The sequence below is a fragment of the Talpa occidentalis genome, unplaced genomic scaffold (genome assembly GCF_014898055.3).
Source record: "Talpa occidentalis isolate TD23 unplaced genomic scaffold, MPIMG_talOcc4v2.1 talOcc4.11, whole genome shotgun sequence".
NCBI lineage: Eukaryota > Metazoa > Chordata > Mammalia > Eulipotyphla > Talpidae > Talpa > Talpa occidentalis.
This window is the reverse complement of record NW_023601104.1, coordinates 59,356,717-59,383,087: the sequence shown is the minus strand read 5'-3', so window position 1 is coordinate 59,383,087 and position 26,371 is coordinate 59,356,717. Positions and strand designations below refer to the sequence as shown.

The 26,371-nt window shown below is 36.6% G+C and overlaps 1 long non-coding RNA gene across 2 annotated transcripts in view; it reads right to left on the bottom strand.

The window, feature by feature from the left end:
• Positions 1 to 23,940, bottom strand: part of LOC119238269 (uncharacterized) — a 43,963-nt gene extending 20,023 nt beyond the window's left edge. For both annotated transcript variants that reach the window (XR_008549911.1, XR_005123518.2), the window contains exon 1: positions 23,844 to 23,940. This is a non-coding gene — a long non-coding RNA (uncharacterized LOC119238269). The remainder of the gene's footprint in view (positions 1 to 23,843) is intronic.
• Between the last annotated feature and the right edge of the window lie 2,431 nt (positions 23,941 to 26,371).

Below are 26,371 nucleotides of genomic sequence, written 5' to 3'. Positions count from 1 at the left end.
TTCAATGTATGAATTTGGTGGGAGACACAAACACTCAAGATATAGCAACTTCACTGTGGTGAGAGGAATTGCTTCCATAGTGGCTAACTTACATAATTGACAAATTGGTGCTGGCTGTTGGCAGGAAGCTTCAATTCCTTCTTCATATGGCCTTCTTTTTTTTTTTTTTCCTATATAGTACTGCTTGGGTGTCATCACAAAATGGTAACTATCTTTCCTGAGAAGGAGCAACTAAGAAAGCAGGGAGTAAGCTATATTGTCTTTAATGACCTGACCATCTAAATCATACACTATCACTTTTACAATATCCTATTTCTCACAAAGGGTCAGTCCTATTAAATGTGAGAGAGTATCGCACAGGGCTGCTAATACAAGGAAACTGTATTTTTTAGGGAAAACTTGGAGTTTGGTCAGCACAGAGACTATGACTTTTTATTATGCCAAATTAACTAATCTAGAATTATGTTTTCCGAAATTCCCCTCCTGCATAGGTCTGTGTTAGTGGGACCATGGGAAATATTTTCATGGGACTTGAAAGGGTAAAGCAAAGCAGGAAGTATGTTCTTTTTGATCTCAGAAAGTCTGTGCACTAGGCATGGTTGCTACTCATGCAGGTTATCATTTATTTTCAGTTGTCCTTGTTGAAGTGGAAGGGTAGCCCAAAGTTGGGGTAGTCAGAACCCAACTTTGGGACTGCAGACTTAGAAGCATGGACAGGCTGACCTGGACTCTAGTCTGTGCTGATAAATTCTGGCTTGTTCCTGCAGGTACTAATTTATCCTTGCTTCCTCTCATCTTCACACCCACATTTTCTTCCTCACTATTTGTCCTTGTGATTTCAGGTTCAGCAATAACACAGAAACTATAATCTCCCAAAGATTGTTTAACCATGTCCCACAAATATATGAGTAAATTCCTACAATAAATATTTTATTATACACAAATAAGCTGGTTATACTTCTGAAATCAATGTCTGATACAGACTATAAAATAAGTAGCTTTAAATTGAATATACAGCAAAGGAGAAATCAATACCTTTAAGAGAAAAGGTGGCATTAAAAAGCAATATATTTGAAATGAGAGCAAATAAGTTATTAAAAAAATAGATCAAATAAAGAAAAACCTTCTAATATATGGGTTTATTAGTTAGGTATATACTCTGAACAAGATCTATGTGGCTGTAACAAAATTCCAAATAAATGATATTTCAAATAAGATAGATGTTGATTTCTCTTTCATAAATGCAAGCTATTTATTCCTGCTGTGGCTGATAAGGCAAGTTCACATTGTCAGTAAACCAGATATTTTTATCGATAACATCCTCAATAAGATTGTATATCTGAGCCCAGTAAGCATGTTCCATATTCTACCATCACATCTTCACCCCACTGCACCTTTTTGGTAAAAAAGAATAGTAAGACCCGCTCCTTTCCCTTAAGACTATGAGTAGAAGTTTTATGTGTCAATTTTAGTTATATACCAGAGATAGTACTGTAAGTAGCTGCAATGAAGCTAGGAAATGTCTCTAGGTAGATGGACAGTTACCCATCTAGAAGCTGTATTACTGTAAAAAAAAAAAATAAAAAAATACATTGGGAGCACAAATTGTAGTCACTGACATAACGTTTAAAAAGTAGAGAAGACATTTCTCAAAGGACCATTAACAAATAGAGAATAAGCTGAGCATTTTACAGGCTAAAACATGTTTGAAAGAGAAAAGAAATGGAGGAAAAAAGACAATAGATTAAAATAGGATAGATCATTTGGGGGAAAGGATAATGATTATAAAACTTTCAATACCATAAATCATAAGATTTGAAAAGCACACTGAATCTGGAGCAAGATAAAATAAATAAAATTAGACACAAATATTTTGTAATAAAACCGGAACACCCAAGACATAAAGAAAATTTTTCAAATCAACATACATAACCCATGAGGAAAACTGCTAGATTTTTCACAAGAATCTATATTTCAATGCATTTCTGTACTTACAGGGAAAAAAATAAATCTCTAAGAATAAAATAAATACCTAATAGACATGTAGAAAATGACCTGAATCCTAAAAATCAAAGAACAGTGCATATTCTACATGATACAAAAGGGAAAGTTAGAACTAGTCACAGACATATATTGATAGCAGTGATTTTTTTATAGACACGAAACCTGAGGGAGCTGATCCTGAGAATGACATTCTGCTAGTAAGCCTGGTCACAGTTCTTACAACACCAAATTCCTAGCAGAAATCATTTCAAACACTTCCTGGATAAAAGTGATCCTAGAGGGCCTCCCTGGTGGCTTAGGGGTTAAGTCTCAGTGCTATCACTGCTATTGTTGCTAAGGCCTGTAAGGCCTGAGTTCAATCCCCAGGCAGGGAGCTAACCCACCTATAGCACAGCAGACCCCTCTTATCTTGCCTGCTACTCCCATTAGCAGGGTATTTCAGTAGATCTGCCTGTTCTGCTCCCCACTTTGTCTCTGGTGAATCTTCTCACCCCCTGCACCTCTGACCTCCACCCCAATTGTTCTATACAAAAATAAATAAATATTTTTAAAAAAATTGATCTCAGAATATCGAAAGACTGAGATTAAAAAAGTCAAGTCATCATGAGTGAGACAGTAAAAACAACAAACATCTAATTTAGTTTTGGAAGGGTTGCAGATATTGGAATGTAAAATGACTATATAAAGTATTTTTAAAACAGGGCCTCCCTGGTGGCACAGCTGTTGAGTGCTGGGTTGCGAAGCTGCCCGTCAGCCTCTGCAGCGCCGGTTCGATCCCCGGCTGCTCCCCGGCCACGGGAGGAGGGTCCCAAATGGCACTCAGACCTCTCCTGCTGCCCGCTGCTCCCCTCAGCAGTGTACTTCAGTCCTTCTGCCTGTTCTGCTCCCTGCTCTGGCTCTGGTGAATTCTCTCACCCTCCAGCGCTTCTGACTGTATCTAGTGCTTGTATAAATAAATCTTAAAAAAAAAGATTAAAAAAATTTCTTTAAAATATTTTAAAAACAGCTGAAGTAAAAAATATCAGTAAACTACAAAATATTATCAAGGATGTATAGATATTGAATTGTACTGTGACCATGATATGTAACAAGAACTTGAGTTTTCCTAGTATTACAAACATCTAAAAACATGGAAAATGTGTCAAATGCTGTTAAGAAATAGCACCCTGGGTCATCTACCTTGTGATTCAAGGGGAAAGCAAACAAACAAGATGAGCCCTATGGCTTACCTGGAAGCAGTTTCCAAATTGAGAGGCAGGAGGATGATCCCTAGTGTGACCTCACTGAGTTGCAGAGTCAGAGACCAGAAGAGGGGAAGGGTGCAGTACTGGGTGTGGAATGTGCAAGGCAGTTTACCAAAGAGAAGGAAGCACCTGAAGGAGGAGCTCCAGGAACATACACAGGATTCCCCCTAAATTTGTTGCTAAATACTAAGTTGCACTTGCATGGTGAAATCCTTGCAATGGAATGCAAATTTGAACCTTAGATTAAACCAGCACTTTCTGAAAGACATCACAGCAGAACAATCTCATTTTCTTTCACACTTTTTAAACAATAATTTTTTTATTTTTTTAAGATTTATTTGTTTATTTATTTATATAAGCACTGGGTACAGTCAGAAGCACGGGAGAGTAAGAGAATTCACCAGAGCCAGAGTGGGGAGCAGAGCAGGCAGAAGGACCAAAGTACACTGCTGAGGGGAGCAGCGGGCAGCAGGAGAGGTCTGCGTGCCATGCGGGACCCTCCTCCGGTGGCCAGGGAGCAGCTGGGGATCAAACCGGCGCAGCAGAGGATGCGGGCAGCTTCGCAACCCAGCGCTCAACCGCTGCGCCACCAGGGAGGCCCTGAACAATAATTTTAAACAACAAAAAAAGGCTTTCTGTTTGTTCCCCAATCATAACCTATAGACTTGGCCAGTTTTTCCCCAAAGACGTCTATTTTCTTAGGAAAATAAAATGAAGGGGTCTTTCTTTTTAGCTATTCACATGAAATCTGTTATTTATTTTATGTTGAATTTAATGAGGAATTAAGCAATGTGTTATGACAGAGTTTGCTGTTAATGGGTAATGGCAATTTTGTTTAATGGTTATTAAATAGCTTCATTGCCAAAATGCATCATTAATACACATTATTAAATTGGCATGGAATCTGAAACACAAACTGCATTAATCGTTTCCTTTTCATCTTCCCAAATTTTCCCTCTGCACCAGTGCACAGAAGTGACACCTACAGCGAGCTGGTTGCAAAGTCTCTTAATTCTTTGAAGCAGATGTCCATCACAGCTGGGTGGGCACAGCATCACTCAAGTTCCCTCAAATATCATATTCCAGAAGTTAATCACAGACGATGGGAAAGCCGATTATGTGTGGGGGTTTTGCTCATTGTTTGTTTTTAACTCTCTGGAATATTAAGTTCAAAACGAGAGTCAATCCCAAAACATGCATCATCCTCATGCACTAAGAGGGAAGGCTAATAACTAAATACAACGTAGAAAGTGAGTTGATTCTACCCTGAAGTATAACTGCTTCCAAGCTGCAGAAACCTATTTCAAAAATATAAGAGTCAGAACAAAATGGAGTTCAATACTAATTTCTTTCTGCTTCCTGTTGCATTTTTCCCCCAGGGCTGTCATAGTTCTTAAAATGAAAGCAAATATGATTCAATCATAACAGAGTAAGCACAACCACAAGGGATAGCTAAAATGATGTATCAGAAGTGACATGGGGATGTGATTTAGAAAAAACAAGCTACTTGCTTTTAAGCATTCTTTGTATAATGTTTTGGCAAATGGTGAAGTTTTCCAGTACTTTCATGACTCCCATTGTTAACTTTTTCTGAGCCTCCAATGCTACCAGTAGCTCCTTCCAGTTATTGTTACTCAGTGTATTTCTTTGTAATGGGACAGAGGTTTGACTACATACTATTCTTTTTTTCTAAGATACAAAAGTATTTTTATTTTTTCTAAGATATAAAAATGCAATGATAAAGTTACCTCTGATCTTTTATTTTTTTAAGATTTATTTATGCATACAAGAGCTGGGGTACAGGCCAGAAGTGTAGGGGTGGGTAAGAAGATTCACCAGAAGTTGAGTTGGGAGCAAAACAGGTGGATCTACTGAAATACGCTGCTGAGGGGAGCAGTAAGAGAGACAGGAGAGGTCTGCTGCGCCATGTGGGTCACCTCCCTGGCCAGGGATCAAACTCGTGCTGCAATAATTGTGGATGGCTTCATAGTGCTGACGCTTAACCCCTTGCACCACCAGGGAGTCCCTTAACTTGTGATCTTTTAAATAAAATAATATATACAAAAGTTGAGAAACATTTCCTTTGAGGATCTGGACCAGAAATCATAGATAGGGCCAAAAAAAAAAAAAAAAACAGTCTGAAATTAACTGTTGGATAATGGTGAATTATGAGAAATGTGTGTGTATTGCATATGATTACTTATAATTTTTCTTTTAATTTTCATATTTCCATTAAAATGGAGTAGTGTTTTCCCAGAAGAGTCTATGGTTTGCTAGGAACTCATAAAATTAGAGACTAGGAGAACTGAAAAAGAAATGGAGAGAATCACATTTAGCTCCCCTTATTGCCTGTAATAGCATCACATAAAAACAGTGATGAAACAGCACTCTTCTCTGTGTACTATAGCTCAGCTTTCTCACTCATCGTTGTGTTTGCTAAGGATTCCTAACGTTCTTTTGAGTAAATAAATACTATAATTTGACCTAAAATGTTATTTTACTTATATTCAACTTTTATTGTCTTCTGTGATATTATAGAGGCAAAATGGGAAGTGTCCTTCTGGTTCCATCATTGATCAAATGAGAATATAAAAATATTATGCACATTTGGGCATGAGCTATAACTTAGTGATTATTACTGTATTTCAGATAATACACATTTTTTTACCTAAAGCAGCTCATAATTTATAGACATTGTGAACTTTTAAGTATACTGATAGTTCAATTAATTGTTGCTTTAGACCACAGACACATAGAAATACATTTCCATCCCCAAAACTAAAATTTGTCTCCTGAATGAAGCAACATACTACCCTAAAATAATGGAGAAAAGTTTAAAAATTCGTTAAGATTAAGAAAATAGATAAATGAGTTAGATATGTTATACACACTCACAGATGTAAGTGCAGATGATAGATAGATAACTGAATTTCTAAATCAGTCTCTCAAATTGGTTGCTCTACCATTGTCTTGTCACTTTCTACTGGGTTTAAGAAGTTGATTGATATATTGAGATGAATTACAATCCAGTGACTAGATACCTCCATTTGCTTTTTATTTCTAACTGGCTACCCATATAGAGTGAGACCTTGTTTTGGCATCAGGAACTAACAGCTTTCTTGAAAGCACAATATCCAAGAATGAATGTCTTAAGTGTCTGCTGCAAAATTTCTTTTGTTTTAACATAAGCGGTTCTGTTGTCAGGTCCATTATACTTCTCTGGTTGCTTTTTATGGACATACATGTTGCCTACTATGTATTTGGCCAAACCTAACTGATGGTTCTCCCCCAGAGACGTGCTCTAGACCTCTGTGTGACTTTCATCTTAGCTTTGCAATTTACTGCTCAAGATATGGTGAGAATTCTGGGCCCCTCTGGTAGTGCAAGGGGTTAAACACCACAAGATGAAGCAATCCACAGCCTCTGCAGCATGAGTTTGATCCCCAGCTGGCCAGGGAGCAACCCACATGGCACAGCAGACCTCTCCTGGCTCATCCGCTGGTCCCCTCAGCAATGTACTTCAGTCACTCTGCCTATTCTGTTCCCCACTCTGTCTCTGGTGAATCATCTCACCCCCTGCATCTCTGGCCTGTACCCCAGCTCTTGTATGCACAAATAAATAAATCTTTAAAAAAAAAGATATGGTGAGAATTCTGTGTAGACTGTTTTTGTCTATGACATACCTTTTACTCTGCACATATTTCTGATTTCTGCTCTGTATTGATATTCAGTTGCCAACTGAGCCTCAATTCTGAAAGAAACTTTAGTTTATTAGTTTTCTGAATTATGACTAGGCTAGTTGTTATAATCTTTTATCTTACAAAGATATTTGCCAGGACAGATCAAATGATAATGAGTGTTTGTGTTAGTACTTCTGTTTTCAATGATAATTTTTGGAAAAAGGGTTTTTTTGAAGTTATAATACCAATGCAAAGTAAACACTGTATGCTTTGCCTAAATGTTGTATTTCCTCTATTTAAATAAATATGTTATTATGTAAATACAAAGAAAGAGACCTACACATGGAAAAGCACATAGATTTGGAATTGAAGCCCATGAAAAGGTAGACTTCAGAGCACCTAAGAAGACACTTCTTAATAGTTACAGTTACTCTAAATGGAATAAAATAGCTCACAAACAATGCATGAGCTTGAAGATACTAATATACAGACTACTCAATCACTGAATGGTGACACTATATTCGAGTCTTAAAGTATTAGAGTTAAAATGGCTTAGGAAATGATGTCTGTCATAATTCCTACTCCCTGATTTTACAATATTGTATTAGATAAAATTGTAACCAAGATTATAAACCCAGCTCTTTCCACATGTCATTGACCCTTGTACAATCTGTTAAATTTTTCTAATCTCCAGTTCTCTCATGTGTAAAAGTAATAATGCTTCCTTTCAGGGCCGTTGTGAGGATTACATGGTAGTAGGGTATGAGTGAGTTTGGTGGTGGATGCGCTGTGGTGGTAATACTTGATGGGAGTGTGCAAAAATGATCTCAAATGGAAATAAATAATTTATGAAAAAAGAAAGGTAGGTCTTCCAGGTGGTGCAAGGGGTTAAAACGCAGCACTGTGAAGCTGTCTGCAGCCACTGCAGCATGAGATCGATGACCAGCCAGGGAGCTGACCCATATGGCTCAGCAGACCTCTCCAGTCTCACCTGCTGCTCCCCTCAGCAGTGTATTTCAGTAGATCTCCCTGTTCTGCTCCCCATTCTGTCTCTGATGAATCCTCTCACCCCCATCATCTCTGGCTTGCACCCCAGCTCTTGTATGCATAAATAAAAATTTAAAAAAGTAAAAAGAAAGGTAGTATTACAATTTCATTATAAATTTTATGAAAGTAATGTTTGATAAGACTTTAAGGGCCACCGAGTCCAAATACTCCAATTGCTTAAATGTTTTTAAAGCACTATTGCCTAATAGTTCTGTAACTCAATGTTGTAAAAATTAAAATTTTTAGCATTTTTTCTTTTAATATTATGAAAGTTAGGTACATAAAATTTATAAATGTGGAATTGTTTAAACATTTATTCTTATATTAATGATCATAAGAATGAGATGCTGTTTATTGTGCGAGGAAAAGATTTTATAATTTGTGTAATTGTAAAAAAATTTCCACGTGAGACAATTATATTTTTTGCATAGAACAACTGGGGTGTAGGCTAGAGGTACAGGGGGGTAAGAAGATTCAGCAGAGACAGAGTAAGGAGCAGAACAAGTGGATTTACTGAAATACACTGCCAATGGGAGAAGTGGGAGAGACAGGAGAGGTCTGCTGCACCATTTGAGTTGGCTCCTTTGTTGGGGATTGAACTCGGGCCTTGGAAGTGTAGTGCTGAGATTTAACCACTAGGCCACCATGGAGGCCCCCATGTGAGATAATTAATTTGTTTGAAAAGTCTATAAAGTAATGTTAGGTATAAAAAAATGTAACCAGCACAAAAGTGCAAAAATTACAAAGGATGCAGTCAGTAAGGTCCATAAAACAAATTAATTCAAATACTGATGAAAATATTAGAGGGCCTCCCCAGTGGTGCAGCGGTTGAGAGCTGGGCCATGAAGCTGCCCGCAGCCTCTGCAGCGCCAGTCTGATCCCAGGCCGCCAGCATCCCACATGGCGCGCAGACCTCTCCTGCTGCGCCCGCTGCTCCCTTCAGCAGTGTGTTTCATCTGTCTGTCTGTTCTGCTCCCTGCTCTGGCTCTGGTGAATTCTCTCTCACCCTCCCGCGTGCTTCTGACTATACCCCATGCTTATATAAATAAATAAATAAATCTTTAAAAAATATATTAGAAATGTCAGATCTGAAGTGTTCACTAAGGAAATAGACTATGAGAACAGTGGTCAGTCATTTGAATTTAGAAAATCATGGGCCTACATAGTATTTTATTTTATTTTATTTTTAAGATTTATTTATTTACACAAGCACCGGGTACAGTCAGAAGTGCTGGAGGGTGAGAGAATTCACCAGAGCCAGAGCGGGGAGCAGAACAGGCAGAAGGACTTAAGTACACTGCTGAGGGGAGCAGTGGGCGTGGCAGGAAAGGTCTGTGTGCCATGTGGGACCCTCGCCTGGTGGCCAGGGATATCGAACCGGCACTGCGTAGGCTGCGAGCAGCTTCGCAGCCCAGCGCTCAACTGCTGCACCACTGGGGAGGCCCCCTACAGAGTATTTTAGAGAACACCACAAACATACTGAATATTTTATAGAATATCATGTTTCACCTTTTGATATAAACATTCATTTTCCCCTTCTAAGGGAAGTAAAGCAAATCATTCCGAATGAAAATAGTTGCCAGAATGGAGACATAGGTATATAGGTTTATGCAAATACATATACCAAAATCCAGGAAGAAAACTTGAAGATATCTGATGCCCAAAAGAATATATGCTTTAACACCACAGTGAAGCCAATGGAATTTATTTCCTCTGCATTAATGATGATCTTAATGCATAATTCATTTCACAAGATCAAAATGTCAATCAGGCTTAGCATGTAGAAACTCTCCATTATTTCTAAACGTTGGAATGGTAAATCTTTACCATCTTTAACTCTACTTCTAGAACAAATATGTCACAGGTTCTAAATATAATTTCAAAGAAAACACTTTCAATGGTTAGATCAACATCATTTCATAAACATATTTATGTATAAATATATATATAATTTATTCTTATTTTCATTCCCTGGAAGACTTCAAATGCAAGAGCAGCATATTTTCAAGAAGGCAACAGACTCTCAAACCGACTGATACCTTAAGAAACATTTAAAAAAATATTTTTTGTTGGAGTGATATTGCACTGTAACACTATAAGTTTCAAGTGTGCATCATTGAATACATGCAACACAGTTAGTTTTTATTTGTGTTTTCTGAAGTTTATTTTAAAAAAGTCATTGACAGGGCCTCCCCAGTGGCACAGCGGGTTGAGCACAGCGCTGTGAAGCTGTTCGCAGCCTCTGCAGCACTGTGAAGCTGTCCGCAGCCTCTGTAGCGCTGGTTCTATTCCTGGCCGGCCAGGGAGATTCCCACCTGGTGGGGTAGACCTCTCCTGACTGGCCCGCTGCTCCCCTCAGCAGTGTCTTCAGTATGTCTGCCTGTTCTGCTCCCAACTCTGTCTCTGGTTAATTCTCTCACCCTCCCGCGCTTCTGACCTGTATCCCAGTTCTAGTATAAATGAATAAATAAATCTTTAATAAATAAATAAATAAATCTTAAAAAAATTTGACATTTCATAAAAATACGAATTAGTTTAAATACAGTCTTAAAAAATACCTTAAACAGACAATTTTATGTTACATTAATATGCAGCCATTCTTTTTTCATATGTGCATTATAGTCAGCAACTTACTCTTATATTAATATGAAATTTTATGTAAAAGTTTATGCCATTTAAAAACCAGACTTTGATAATTGTTTATCTTCCTCTGTTTAAATAATTACTGAAGAATTTACTATTTTAATGGATTTCTATAAAATTAGCTTATAATAATCTATCCTTTTAGTTTAACTACAAAGGTTTTACTTTTTACTTTTAATAATCTGCAAAAAAAAGACAAAATTTCGATATAACAATCACTCATTTGTCATTTCATCGTAAGTTCCATTTTATAAGAATTGGACCTTTTATTCTGATGTACTACTAACATTAGGGCAGATATATTGAATGTTATTAATAAATATGAATAGCTCCATAAAAATGTTAGAGTGGAATAAGGTAAAAAAGTTGTGACATCAATATTTGATATTTTTGCAATAGTTCTAAGTAAATTATTTTCTAATCAAAGTGTTTTAAACTGCTCTACTTTGTGGCCTATCTTTTTTAACCCTATAAATTATAATGTAATCTAATGGGATACAGAAAAATATTTGAATATCAGAGTTTACTTGTCTTGAATTCATATATTATTGTACTTTTTGTTTGTATTACTAATGAGCAAGATTATATTTTTAATTTGTTCCCTAGATGTGCCAGGCAAAGTTTTTAGCATCTGGTGATAATTTTATGAAGAAAACAGTTAAAAATATCTCTCTCCTCAATTTTACATTCCAAAGTGTATATATGAATAGATGAGGAAGAAGTGGATGTCAACTTCCTTGCTGTTATTAAAGGATAAATGTTTTGCATCTGGTGAAAACGCCACCTTCTTGATGTGGTCTCTCTTGACGCTATTATTTTGCCAAACTTCTTCCTGGCTCTACTATTTACTTGAGGTAGTCTCCTTTGCTATCCCTTTTTAAACATCAAATAAATATTGATGTTTCTAAAAGTATGTCCCTTGGTTCCTTTGTCCCTTTATCTTGCCCTGAATTCACACCCAAGCTTCATCTAACATTTTTATGTACTTGATATCCACATCTAATCTCTGCTCTAGCCCATGCCTTTGAATTGCAGATCATTAGTTTAGCTGCTTCATGATCATATTCCCCTATGTCCTCCAAAGTAAAGTTCATAGCAAAGACATTGTATGAGGCAGAGTGATTTTAACTGACAAATAGTAAAATTAATAGAAATTTAAGTTGCCTAATAACATAGTTTCAAATGTAAAATGCAAGAATTGTTAGAAATGTATACACATATTAACAAATACATAACCCTAAAGATAGCCTTTAACATGTCCTTCAAACTATGAAGGCTAAGTTGAAAAAGTAATAAGTACAATTAACAAGACATCAGAATACATGAGCTAATTGTTAGATACAGGTTTATCACATTTTAAAAAATTTCAAATGTAGAAAATAGCTTTAGTTTAAAAACTATAACTGCAGGCATCCCTGGTGGCACAGGGGTTAAAGACTGCAATCATGCTTTTGCCAGGCACTGCAGCACCAGTTAGCTCCCCACCAGGGAGCTAACCACCATGGCACAGTAGACCTCTCCTATCTAGCCCACTGCCCCCACTCTGTCTCTGGTGAATCCTCTCACCCCCGCACCTCTGGCTTACACCCCACTTCTTGTATGCATAAATGGATAATAAATCTTTTAAAAAAAACTATAACTGCAAAACAACAATAACAAACTATATGTGAAAATTAATAAGTTTTATTACTTAGAAAGTTTAAATATTCTCCTAATCAATATCAAAATCAATAGTTTGAAAAATATTTACACAGCATTTACATTGCATTAAATATAAGTTCTGTAGAGTTTGCTCATAATGGCAAAAACAAAAACAACCTTGGTTTTCTTTATAGATAAGAGAAATCAGACCGAAGTTATCAAAAATCAGCAACACTGGAAAGACAAGTTGAAAACAAAATAATAATAAATCTGTTGAAGAGGGTAGCATTCATGTGAGTGTTCTGAACAAACCTCCCATTGTAAATGATTTATATTAAAACAACTGTTTTTTACTTTAACTTTGTCCTAAACTTTAGGTGCTCAGTACATATGAGAATTGTTAAGAGAGTCCACCCTAGGAGTTCTCATCACAAGAAAAATATTTTCTTTTTCTGTGTTTGTTATCTCTATGAGACAATGAGTGTAAACTAAATTTGTGGTGATTATTTTGTGATATACCTAAGTCAAATAATTATTCTGTGTAACTTAAACTATACAGTGCCAGCTGTCAATGTATTAAATAAACAGAAAAAAAAAAAGATGTCTGTATGTATAATGGCAACGATGAAACACTGGGACTTACATTGGGACTCCCTCCCCCCTCAAAAAGGAACAATCACAAGGTTAATTGATATTAAAAAACATTATAGTCAAAACTATGTAAATGAGTTTAATTAACCAGGAATAAGCCATTGTGTTTTCTATGAAGGCACAGTAAATTTTGGCCTTGATAGGTCAATGCTAGTATGTTAGTTGTCTCAAAACCACAGGTTGTATTTGGAACCAAAACAATAATGGATCAGAAGAAAAAATAACCTTTTAAAAATTAAGAAATTTTATAAATCTTTAATGAGAAAACAATTAACAGTGGCATTATAGAAAAGGCATGGGTTGAATATGAAATAAGAGTTGAAACACAAAACTAAACAATTATCACTCAAACTGAAAAAAATAGTAACGCTAGTTTTATAGTCTCATTTTTGGGCTGCAATTTATACTAAGACATTAAAGTATATTTATTTATGATGTATATGAAATATTTGTAACATATACCATTTGTTTACAGTTTAAGAGAATTTTATAAAATAATTTATCTTTTATGTATTAAAATTATTATACAAAGTAGTGAAAATAACAAACTTAAATATTTTTAATGCTTCTACATGGGTGTGGTAAGCCAACTTTTAAGATGACTCCCAGGGATTCCTGTCATCCTTCTGTGTTCCTCCCCTTGAGGGAAGGCCAGACCCAATAACTTGGTTCCTACCAATGGAGTGCAGCAAAGGTAATGTGATGTCACTCCCAATATTAGGCTCAAAATATGACTTTCATGTTGCTAGCAGTCTCTCCCCCTTACCCCCCCTCTGTATTTCACACACACACACACACACACACACACACACACACACACACACACCCCTTCTTGGTTTGCCAACTTTGATGAAGCAACATGCTGTATTCAAGAGACACATGGCAAGGAACTGAGGGCAGCCTCAGATGAACAAGCAGCAATCAACTGAGGCCTGTGGGCCAACAGCCCATGAGGAGCTGGTTCATGCCAGCAACCCCAAGAGTGATGCTGGACCTGGCTCCTCTCCTAGCCAAGTCTTTACAAGAGACCCTAACCCTAGCTTACCACCTGATTGTCAGCGTATGAGAGGAGAGGAACCTGACCCACAGAAACTGTGAAGTAATAAGTGAATGTTGCCTTCAGGTATTAAGTTTTGGGTACATTGTTAATCTCAATAGATAAGTAATGTAATAAGAATATTTATTTAACACTCACAATGTGCCAGGCATTTTCCAATGTGCTCAGCATCGATTAAATTAATTTTGTCTCCTAAACTGCCCTAGGAGATAGATGCAATTATCCAAACATGCTGAAACAAAGACACCTGAATGTAACATTCTTACAGTAAAATACAATTAGCAAGCAGAGGGCATAGGATGCAAACTCAGATAATCTGACTTTGTTCATAAAATATATGTAGTCTCTTAAATATCCTATATTTCTTTTCACTTAAGTCTAACAACACTTGTCACTTGTATAATTCTTTATTAAAGATAATATTATTTAGCACATTTTATTCAATCTTTAGAATAGCTCAGTTTTATTTTAAAATATCTAGTTTAAAGAAAGATGGAAGACTAACCCTACCTGATTTTAAAGTTCATTTTAGGCTACACTATTCAAGACAATGTGGTAAGGTCGTGAGAACAGTTAAATAGATCAGTTAGAAAGGGAGAGTACAGAAATGAATCCACTTGTATATGTTCAATTGATTTTTCACAAAAGCACCAAAGGAAGTCAATAGGGAAAGGAAGTCTTTTCCACCAAAAAGAAAAGCAACATGAATAACTGGATAACATTGAGAAAAAAACTTAGTTCCTATCTCATATTATTCCTAAATATTAATTTGAAAATGAATCGCTGGCCTAACATAAAAGGTAAAACTTATAAATCTGCCAAGAAAAAAAAAATGTAGAGAATGTCTTCACAAGTTAGGTACGTAATGATTTCCTGGACACAAAATATCATACCACAAAAATAAAAAGTGGTAAACTGGATATATTCAACACAAAGTCTTCTGCTCAGCGAAAGATACCACTGAGAAAATACTGGGGCTACAGATTGAGAGGAAAGTATTATTAAATATATTACAAAGGACTTATTTCCAGACCATGTAAGAAACCCACATGAACCCAAACTAAAAACAATACTTACTTAAAATTGGGTATTTTAACAGAAACTGCAATATAAGATGTATGGAGAACTAATAAGTATATTAAAAGATATAGGGTATCACTGATAATTCAAGAAAATGTATATTAAAAACCATTAGATACCATTTCACAACTATTAGGCTGGTTAAATTTTTAAAAGATTGAAAATACCAAATTTCACCTTGAATTCACATATATTGCTGGTGGACTGTATAATGAACATCTTTTATAAAGTGTTTGGCAGTTCTTTAAAGATCTGAACACACCCTTATCCTATGACCTAGCAATTCTGCTTCTAGATATATATCCAAGAGAATGAGTGCATATAATCCCCAAATAAAAAGCTCAAGCCTGAATGCACATGACACTTTTATTCAACATATACCCAAACTGGAAATAAACCAAATGTACATGAGAAGAATGAATTAACAAGTTATGGTATATTTATCCAATGACACCCTACTCAGTGATGGAAGGAACACACTACTGAGTGATAGATATATAAACTAATAAATATTGTATAATTTCATTTATATAGTTGTAATAATATGAATTTTTAAAAGCAAGCTAACCTGCAGTGATAGAATTTGCAGTTGGGTGCAATTTTTCTGGGGAGATAAAAATATTCTATGTCTTGATTGACAGGGTAACTTTACACATTTGTGGAAACATGGTACAGTGTATGTAAGGTACATGCATTTTTCTATATGTTAATAATTTAAAAATCCTTTATGTATATTAATAAAATAAACTAATAGATTAAATGATTTTCCCAGCATCAAACTGCTAAACATGTAAATGTCTCAATAAGTCCCAGGTCTGCTGCTTCTAATTTATTGATATTTTTTATTGTGCATGTTGTTTTCTAATGTGCTTTAGAATAAACACTCTCTTTAAAAATGAAATCTTATTTTAACAGTCTGAAATGTTGTTAAAATGGTGGAAAAGAAAACACACACCTGTGTGTATTTCTGTGTATATCTGAGATGTGTAAATTGATGTGACCTTTCAAAGAGCATATTCACCATATCTGCCAACAGTAAAAATCCATAAACATATTAACTAGAAACTTCACTATTAGAACTTTATTCCACAGAGAACAATAAAACCGATAAGCTAGTGACTGTAAATTGCTTATAATAGCGAAAGAGTGGAAGCAACATAAATGTTTATCAATGGAGAACTAGTAAATAAATTATGTAACATCATTACAATAGAAACTAAGAAGTTACTTGATATAATGTTATAAATCTATATACAGAAAGATCTCTAAGGCATAGTAAGTGAAAAAGCAGTGTCTAAGAAATTGCATATTACAACTTTTCAACTAAAAATACGAGCACAGAATACTTCTGAAAAGATGCAGATTATTATTAAGGGAAAAGGGCTATAAATCAGTAACAGAAGGAAGACTGATTTTTTCATTGGGTAATTTTTGACCTGTTGAATATTTTTTCACAGACTGCATATATATTTTTTTCAACAACAGAAAGAATACCAAGAATTTTTGCCAATTCATAAAAAATAGTTTTCTGTGTCTGAGAGAGAGTGAGTTGAGATGAGAAGAAGGCATGATAGCAAAGGGGCCTGTAGCTTTATACATAATGATTTATTTCTTTTGAAAACAAATATGAAAGAATGCTAAACATCTATTATTCAAAATGAAGACTACATGACTGATTGGTATTTAATATATTATGATTTTAAAGCTTTTTCTCCAAACTCAGATTTGAAAAAAAGAAGGAATTATAGAGGAAAAGGAGAAAGACAGAAGGAATTAAAAGAAGGAAGGAAGGGAACACAGGAAAAAGGAATGAAGAAACACAGGCGGGTCTACAGGAAAGACTGAGAAAGGGAAGAACCAAGAGAGAAAGAGGTAAGGGGTGAAGGATCTTAGGGTAACTCCTTGCAAAACAGGAGGAAGCAATGCTGCTTTTGTTGATGTGAGAGAGGCCTAGATCCCCAGATGATTTACCTGGCTCTGTTGTCACCCCTTAGGCATCTTAAGTATTTTAGCACTCTTCAGAACACAGAAATTAACTCATATTCTATACTTATTTTTTAAAGATTTATTTATTTATGCACACAAGAACCAGGTACAGGCCAGAGGTGTAAGGGGTGAGAGGATTCACCAGAGACAGAGTGGGGAACAGAACAGACAAACTGACCAAAATTCACTGATGAGGGGAGCAGCAGGTGAAAAAGGAGAGGTCTGCTGTGCCATGCAGGTAGCTCCCTGGCAGGGGGGTGAAACTCACGTTGCAGTGGCTGCGGATAGCTTCAAAGGCTGTGTCTTAACCCCTTGCACCTCTAGGGAGGCCCTCATGTTCTGTACTTATCATACTTTTGGGTTTGCAGATATTATTTTGCTCACTGGATGTGCAAATATGTACAGTATTCAGCAGTCTGTAGTAATAGCTAGACTTGGTGACCAACTAGTTTGGGTCTTGAGAGACACACTTGGGACTGCTTCCCTTTGCATGTGTTCTTTTCTATCTGAAAGTTAACAAAGATGCACAATGATACACTCTCATGGTAGTGGAGCTAGAGCAGAGAGGGAATAGAATCGGACATAATAAAAATGATAATTCCATAATAAGATATCTATGGGAAAATTTCATAACAAAAAAAAATGTTTGCCTTTGGTTATCAGGGATATATAAGTGATCACTTTTTTAAACATAAGCAGTTTATGAGAGAAACCACAATCAGCTGAGTTTCTAAGCACTGGATAGTTAAAGTAAAGCAGGAGAGAAATTGGTAACAAGTAGTAACTGTTGACTTAGCTGGATGGTAATCTAAATAATTCTAGGATTCAGCCATTTTTTGAAAACTTGCAGAGAAATCTTTCCCTAGAACCCATTTTCATAAACGTTGTGAATTTTCCTTGGAAAGAAGTCATTCTAAGGAAACTATATTCCATTTGTGCTGTATCCTGCAAGGTGAGATGTTGGCTTGTACTGGAAGGGAAGGATAATTCCAAAGAAAACCATTCAGGTTATCATTTGCCCTAACCTATTTTGTTCATCCTTGAGACTAGGGCCAAAAGTCTGCAATAAAGGCACAAGTGAAACTTTCTTACTCTGATATTCAGAAAGCGGAGTATGTAGCAACAATAGGTGAAAGCAGCTTCTACAGGAAAAAGTGACAGTTCTGACAGAACTTGCATTAAAAGGAGTGTGTCCGAAATGGCTGAGCAGCCAAGCCTCAGTAATAGACAGACACAGACAGCATGACAGGCTGAGACCAGTGAGGATAGCATCTTGGATGGACTTTGGCAAGAAGAGTTTTTTGGACCAATGGAAACAGCAGGTGCTAAAAGGAAACTAAACCCTCACACTGGAAGACTTTAAGAAATTCCATGGAGAATTCAAGAGCTATAAAGATATAATCCTTTCTTTACATCAGTAAATGGAAGTCAGGGAAAGAAGAGTATGACATAGACATAAATATGAAATATTTGGGTAATAGTGTATTAGAAATATTAGCATGCAGATGAAAAATTTGTTAAGGACTTACAAGCAATAAAGCATTGGCAATGGCATTTCATGTATAGCTGTTATATTTCCCCCAAACAGACAAATTTTTCATTTAATGTTAGAATTCCTGAGACTCTGGTCTCCTTTATGTACACTTCACTCTTTCCAGAGGACATGCATCCATGTCTCTGCTTCATTTGCCATCTGTACTATAACTTTTAAATTCATTCCAGACCTTTCCTTTAGGTGCCTATGAAATAATTAAAATTATGAAGACTAGTCTTTACCTCTGTTTGTTCACAGAGTTTCTAAAATCCATGCAAATTCCTAAGTGATAAAAGAACTAAGAGCATATTTTGTTCTAGGAAGGTGACACAAGTTGGGCTCCCACAGCCTCCTGGATGGGAGTTTGGTCACCAAAAAGACAAAACCATCATTAGAAACTTGGAGTTTTCAGCCTTGCCTTTCATTCTCCTTAGAGGGGAGAGAGACTGAAAATGGAGTTAATACATGATCATGCCCGTGTGAGAAAATCTCCACAAAAATCCCAAAAGTCCAGGGTCCAAGAATTTCCTGGCTTGTCAACACATCCACACCATGAGGATAATTCTCCCCCACTCCATAAGGACAAAAGTTCCTGTGCTGGGAACTTCCCCAGGCCTCTCCTTTTGTATCTCTTCAGCTAACTCTTTGTCTGTTTCCGTCATCAAATCCCTTAACAAATTCGCAAATGTGATTCCCTGAGTTCTGTGAGGTTCTCTAGCAAATTAGTTAAAACTCAGGAGGGGGTCATGGAATACCATGTGTTGGAAGCACAGGAACAACTTTGCTGTTGGCACCTGAATTAGGGGCAGCCTCTTGGGACTGAACCCTTAACCTGTGGGATCTGATCCTCCGGTAGGTAGTGTTAATAACTTAGTTAATTTATAGGACATGGAGTTAGCATAGCAGACAATTTCTTCATGGGAAACCCATAACAACCTGTGTCAGAAGTATTGTGAGTATGAGTTAAGTCAGAATAAATAAGAAGCATAAGAGGTTAAGGGACTTTGCCAACTTAGCTCCAAACACACACATTTATATTTTGGATATCTAAAAAGAATCTCAAGATGATATGCTGAATAATGAACTTAAGAGTCCTTCCATACCTTGAATCATCTCCAGTATTCCTTCTTTTTTAAATGATGTTGCCACATTTCCATTTGTTTATCTTGTGAAACTACAAGTGACTTGGGCAGCTCTATCATTTCTCTATGACAAACTCTCCCAGTGCCTTTCAGACCATCTTTGTATCAACCTCTTAGTCTAAGCTCTCATCATCTCTCACTGAGAATCTGTCTCCTGTCTCCTAATTTATCTCCCACCATCCCTTCTAGTATCTCTTATTTCACCAATTCTTTCCTCTTACTTGCAAGACACACAATGATCTTTTCAAAATCCACTGTTAATCATTTCACTCTGCTGTTTAAAAACCATCACCTTCACACTACTTTTAGGATTAAGATGAAAATTCTTAAGTCATTATGCAAGTTTTTGCATTGTCTGGCCCCTGAGAGGTGTTCAAGACTAACCATGACTTTCATATTATCTACTTGGTTCCGGCACGCTGGCTTTCCTTCAGGGTCTTCAATTTACTGCTTTTTTCTCTACATTAAGACATTTGATCAGGCTTCCTCTTCTACTTGGAACACTCCCCTTCCCTGACCTGGCCTCTGTTCCTCCCTGCACCTATTCCCAAGGAACTCTAACTCCTCTTTAAGACCTTGGAATGAGGACAATATTCCTTGAGCCTCCCATTCTAAGCTAAATTCTTATGTACACTTTCCAAGAACAACATAACTTCCCTCTTGAGCTCTTACAAATGTCTGAATTATACATTTCTCAATCTTTAATGTTTACTTTCTCAAAGAGACTGTAAGCTCTACAGGGCAGAGCCCTCTCTAATGTTTCTTTTTCTAAGTGATGAATTCCCAAAATTGTCTATAAACATTTTTTATGTAAATTATGGGAAGATATCATAGAAATGACTTTGTATTAACCCTCACAGCAAATATAATAGTGAACTAGTATGAAAAAGAGGTCTTTATTTCTCTCTGAAACAAGGCTGCACATATAGTGGAGTTTTCAGCACAATCCATATCCATAGAACATAGTAACTTCCCTTTATTACTCTCTATGAACAAAACAAATAATTTTCTGCTTTGTAGATTTATCTACTTATTGATTTAAATGAGATATCCCCATAGGGTGATCTGGATCACTCATTGATTCTTAAAACTCAGTCAGGCACCTCATCTAAGGAACAGTCCATAAGCAAAAATCATGCAGGTGCCTGTTAATGATGATGGTCGCTAGACACACCAGAACAGCTGTCATGGCTGCTCAGATAGGGCAAAATGTTGCAGTAAGTTCCATGACACTAAACATATCTTAATCTCTGCTTCACTCTAACATTGAGAAAAAGAATACAGATAAACCTCTCAGGGTTTATTGTCTTTGTCTATTGAAATAGCCCCTCAAATTAAGTCCCTTTATTGCCAGTCCTAACAACCATGAAATTCTTCTTGCCCCCTTCCAGGTTAAATGATGGCACATAAGTTCCACGAGGTCTAGGTGGTATTAGTCTTATTTTATGCTTATTCCTAACCTGTCAACAAACTTGCCTTGATTATTTTCAAGGTCAATTTTTCCTCTAGTCAAATAAGTTTTTTTTAAAAAAATCAAAATCTTTGACTTTCAGAATAATCAAACTGATTTACTTTCAGAGACTTTCTGAAACAAAGTGTCAACTGGATGATTTTCGTTGCAATCCTGCTGTAATAATTTTATTATCCTAGAGATGATGTGAGTGTCTGATTGCACAGGGAAAGAAAAGTGCATACCTGGTTATTTTATTTTATCATCTCACTACACACGTGAATTAAGCACTGACTCTATGCAAGGGGAATGGGTGTACATCTCAAGAATTTATTCTCAATGAGTTTGTCCTCCTTAACTCCCGTGGTCAGCAAGGAATTATTTGCTTGATCACTTGAAAAGTAAAAGCAGCCAGTCAACATTTGCTACATTTGTCACATTTTTAATATTGTCTGTTTCTAATATGTGGGGAAATCCTCATTAAAAAAAGTCAATACAATTTGTTCATAATAGTGGGGAAAAAACAACCTTGGGTTTACTTATTCCTTTTTTTTTAATGTCTCTTCTTTTTTTTTTAAAGATTTATTTATTTATGCATACAAGTTCTGGGGTGTAAGCCAGAGGTGTGTGGAAGTGAGAGGACTCACCAGAGAGAGTGGGGAGTAGAACAGGCAGATGTACTGAAATACACTGCTGAGGGGAGCAGCTGGCGAGGCAGGAGAGGTCTGCTCACCACGTGGGTTGCTCCCTGGAGGGCAGGGATCTAACCAGTGCTGCAGTGGCTGGTGATATCTTGATAGCGCTATCTTTAACCCCTGTGCCACCAGGGAGGCCCTGCTTATTCCTTATAGATAAGTCAGACCTCAGTTATCAAAAACAGAAGCATTGGAATGACAAACTGAAAACAAAATTATAATAAATCTGTGGAAGAGAGTGGCATAATTTGACTGTTCTCAAGTTTCTTACTAATAACCCTCCCACTGCAAATAATTAATATTAAAACAATGATTTTCTAAAAGCGATGGACCCTGTCTAGCTTTGTCCTAAATTTTAGCAGTATTCAATACACATGAAAATTGTTGAGAGTAGATTCTAAGAATTTCCATCACAAGGAAAAAGTCTTTTCCTTTAAATATTTTCTTCTCTATGAGATTTATCTTTTTCATAAAGCGTATTCTCAATCAAAAGTTCTCAGCATGCATTAAAAGCAGATGTTTAAAAATTCACATGGGCTAAAGTATATGAAATAAGTTGAGGAAAAATGTCTCCATATTGGGAACCCCACAGCATTACAGCTCTGATAGGAGCTTTTGCAGTTTTTTGATAGAAGTTTATGTCCAGAGAAGGTGAAAAATGCGCTGAGAACAGATAATTAACAGGAGAAACATCCATATAACATTTTCAAACAGCTGACCAGGAGATCATCAGAATATAGTTATTAATTGAAAGGTCAGAACAAATAGAGGGGGGATAAAAGCAAAGAGGGGAATAAAATCTTTATTTCTCTATATTAACTTGAGTAGTGGGATATACAACACTGGGCTAATAAGAGAAAAATTAATACTAATTGAAAATGCTACAGAGTATGTCTTCATTAGCTCAGGCTGCTATAACAAAATTCTATAGATTTAGTAACTTAAAATTATAGACATTTCATGGAGTTCTGAAGGCTAGTCCAAGATTATGGCATCAACTTTTACTTTATTAGGAGAGTGTTGGTGGTGGGCCTCCCTAGTGGCACAAGGGGTTACGATGCAGCACTATGAAGCTAATCCAGCCACCGCAGCATGAGTTCAATACCAGGCCAGGGAGCAGCCCACATGGCACAGCAGACCTTTCCTGTCTCGTCCACTATATTGCAGTAGATCTGCCTGTTCTGCTCCTCACTCTGTCTCTGGTGAATCCTCTCACCCCCTGCATCTCTGGCCTGCATACCAGTTCTTGTATGCATAAATAAATAAATCTTAAAAAAAAAAAAAAAGAGAGCCTTGGTAGAGGTTCAGTTCTTGGCTTATAGAAGCCCACCATGTCACCATATTCTCACAGGCTGAAGAAAGGAAACTCTGATGCCCCTTCCCATAAGAGTGTTCATTCCAGCAGCTATATGCGTTCATCTAAATATAATTAACTTTCAAAGCCCCCACCTCCTGTTACTATCACATTGGGGGTTAGGGATTCAACGTATCAATTGGTGGGACCCAGCATCCATTACATAACAGACCATGTTGCCAGAAAATGAAGGAAACAGTGTGCAGTCAAGGAGAGATGCCTTAGAACACTCACAGAAAAGAGCATGGGAGAAATGCCAAGACCAGGTAAGCTGTTACGACATAACTGACACTATGTATTTTCATGGACTCAAAGACCTGAGAATATAGTAAAGTCTTTGAATTGGCAAAGAGTTCAAGAATGAGAACAATATTTTTGAACCTAGACATTCAGAGGGCATCAAAGGCTTACTTCAGCCATAATAATTTCCCTGGAGTGATGTAGGAAGGAGCCAAATAGAACAAAATTGATAACTGTGAGAGAAATTTAGCAATACACGGAAGGAAGATAGAAATGGAGAGAACTATTATTTATCAAGCAACATACATAGGCCAAGTTCTGTGTTAAATATTTTGCTTATGTTCTTTCATTTAGGGCTTGTCGCGCAACCAACCCTTCCCGGGTGGGTCCATTACCGGTTCCAGCAGGCCTGTTCGTGTCTTCACGGTCTCCGCTTTTAGTCGTCATCGTACTCTGTAGGGCTCTGCCACCCCACACCACACTGCGCTACGCTACACCACCCACGCATGCACGCCACGCATGCCACGCACGCCACGCACGCCACCCCAAGCCGGTTGGCTGAGTGCGCATGCACAGTGGGAGGGCGGGAAACCCTGATGCTTTTCCCCCTTTCTTACCCCACAGACTATAAATGTTTTGCCAATAATACGAGTTGGAACAAAACAGAAAAGTTTATATATAAACTTGTTACTAAGCAGTGTTTTAATTATTTAAAATTAACTGCCAAATAAATAATTGTCCTAGACTCTTCAAAATTGTTAAGATTAGGAAAGACGAAGATAGACTGAGGAAAAAGTCCATATTGAAGGAGATTTAAGAACCCTGAAAGCTAATGATAACAGACTGTTATATGGAAATTAATATAATACTGGGTTTTTTTTCTATATTTTGTGACACTGGTGGCATTTTTCGACTTCTTAAAATTTGTAGTTTGTTATTTCAAAATAAACAATGTCATGTTTTTAGCTTATAATTCTGCATTCTTTTTCTTCTATGGTACCCCCCCCCCCCCCCGCCAATAGGTAACAGCTTCAAATCCTGTAAAGTCTTCATCTTCTCCTGGAAAAGTAGGAAATTTTGCATTCAAAAAGAAAAGAGGGGAGGTTTTTATGGGGTAAGTGTATGTTGAAGGAAGGGAAAGAAGAAGGGGTGCTGGCTAAAATGATTCCAGATATTCAGCTGGAAACATTTAAACTTTAATCTTAAAGGTCAATACACAATATTTAAATGATCAATTAATGTGTACAGTGAACTTATGCATACAATAAAGACCTAGATTCTTATTATAACCAGGATGTAATTTTACAGAATAACTGGTATTTTCACTGAAGCAGCGTGAATTTTTAGGACTCTACTGAAATGTTTAAACTGTGAAAGAGAAGCACTAATTTAAGAAATGCAGAAGTTAAAAATGAACGACTTTAAAGCTGGATTATCCTAGATATTTGCATTCAATTTTCTAGGCCTCTTCTTCATCCTGCTCATCTGGTAATATTCAAATCTGTGATGACTGTGAGTCTCTGTCTACAAATACAGGCCCTAGGCAAAAGTTTGAGTAATTAATGGTTAAAAAATAAAAGTTCCCACCAGTGGGTACAATGATGAGCTTTTCCCTTTTATGCAAGTGCTCAAGCAGACCTTGCTCTCTTCAAATGTCAACTATTTTTTTTTTTTTTAATCAGCACACATGGCCTTTAACCATTTTGGTTCAAGTATTGCTCAGTGATTTCTGTCTATTTGGATTTTCAAGCTGTATCTTGGTACTATTGTCTTAAAAATTAGGCACTGTTACTCATTGACAGAATAACGTGTCGAATCTATAAAGTAGGTATATATTACATTTTATTCAATTGTACATTTTTATAAAGACTTTTGGGATTACATCTAAGAAAATAAATATTTTGAATTTCAATAACCACTTTAACACTTCAGAATGATATGTGAGCCCCTAAAAGAAGTTTTTATATGTGTTGTATCCTAGCTAACTGTAGCAGTATTCAAAATATTTGAATATAGTTTCTTAGTCAATTACCCCTTATTTGAAACACATCGTGCTAAACCTTAAGCCCATCAACCACTCCTTGCTTGTTGTCTTCTTTAAAGATGTCTTGTTCTTGAATTTTCCCCTTCATAAAGAAAATGCCAGTCGGGTATTAGTTACGCTTATCTGTGACATCAGCCATCAAACTCACCAACAAACTGTGACTATGAAGCAAGAGATGAGTCTTTAGAAAAGAGCATGAAAGTCCTGTCAAAGTTCCATTAACTACTGATTCCTCTGGGAGGGTTGCCTTCTTAGCATTCACTCCCTGACATTGATTAGAAGCATGGGATCTAAGAGCAGCTCACTTTGGTTAGCCCCAAAATTGCACTCTGGGAAGAGATACATGACATCTGACTGAATTCTGTCACAATTTCTTTTAGAGCAGGGCCAGAAAGAGAGATTTTGTATCTTATTTTTGTAGCCAACACACTGTTAATTTCTAATCTGGTACAAAGATCTGATTATTCAGTGAACATATTTTGTTGATAAAAGCTCCAGAAAACAATTAAAATGCAAACTACTTTGTTTTGGAAACTATTGAGGCTGTCTAAAAGACTTGCATCTGGCACCCTAAACATTTCAGCTTTCATCAAACTCTCTGCGTGTCCCAATTTTTGGCCAACCCAGTTCATGATTATTCCCCAATTTTTGGAATTAACCAAAGGACTAATTAGGTCACTTGTAGTTTGGCTTCAGTGTCTCGTCCAGGATCCCAGCTTGAAGTGAAGGCACTTAGGAGAGCAATCACCGTGTCTAACACTGCTGTCTGACTTTGGAGATGACTGACATTTCAAGAGCTGAGCAACCTTAACATTGAATGAAATGCATTGAGGCAGAGCTGACACTAGGAAATGAACACATTTGTTCTACAAATATTTG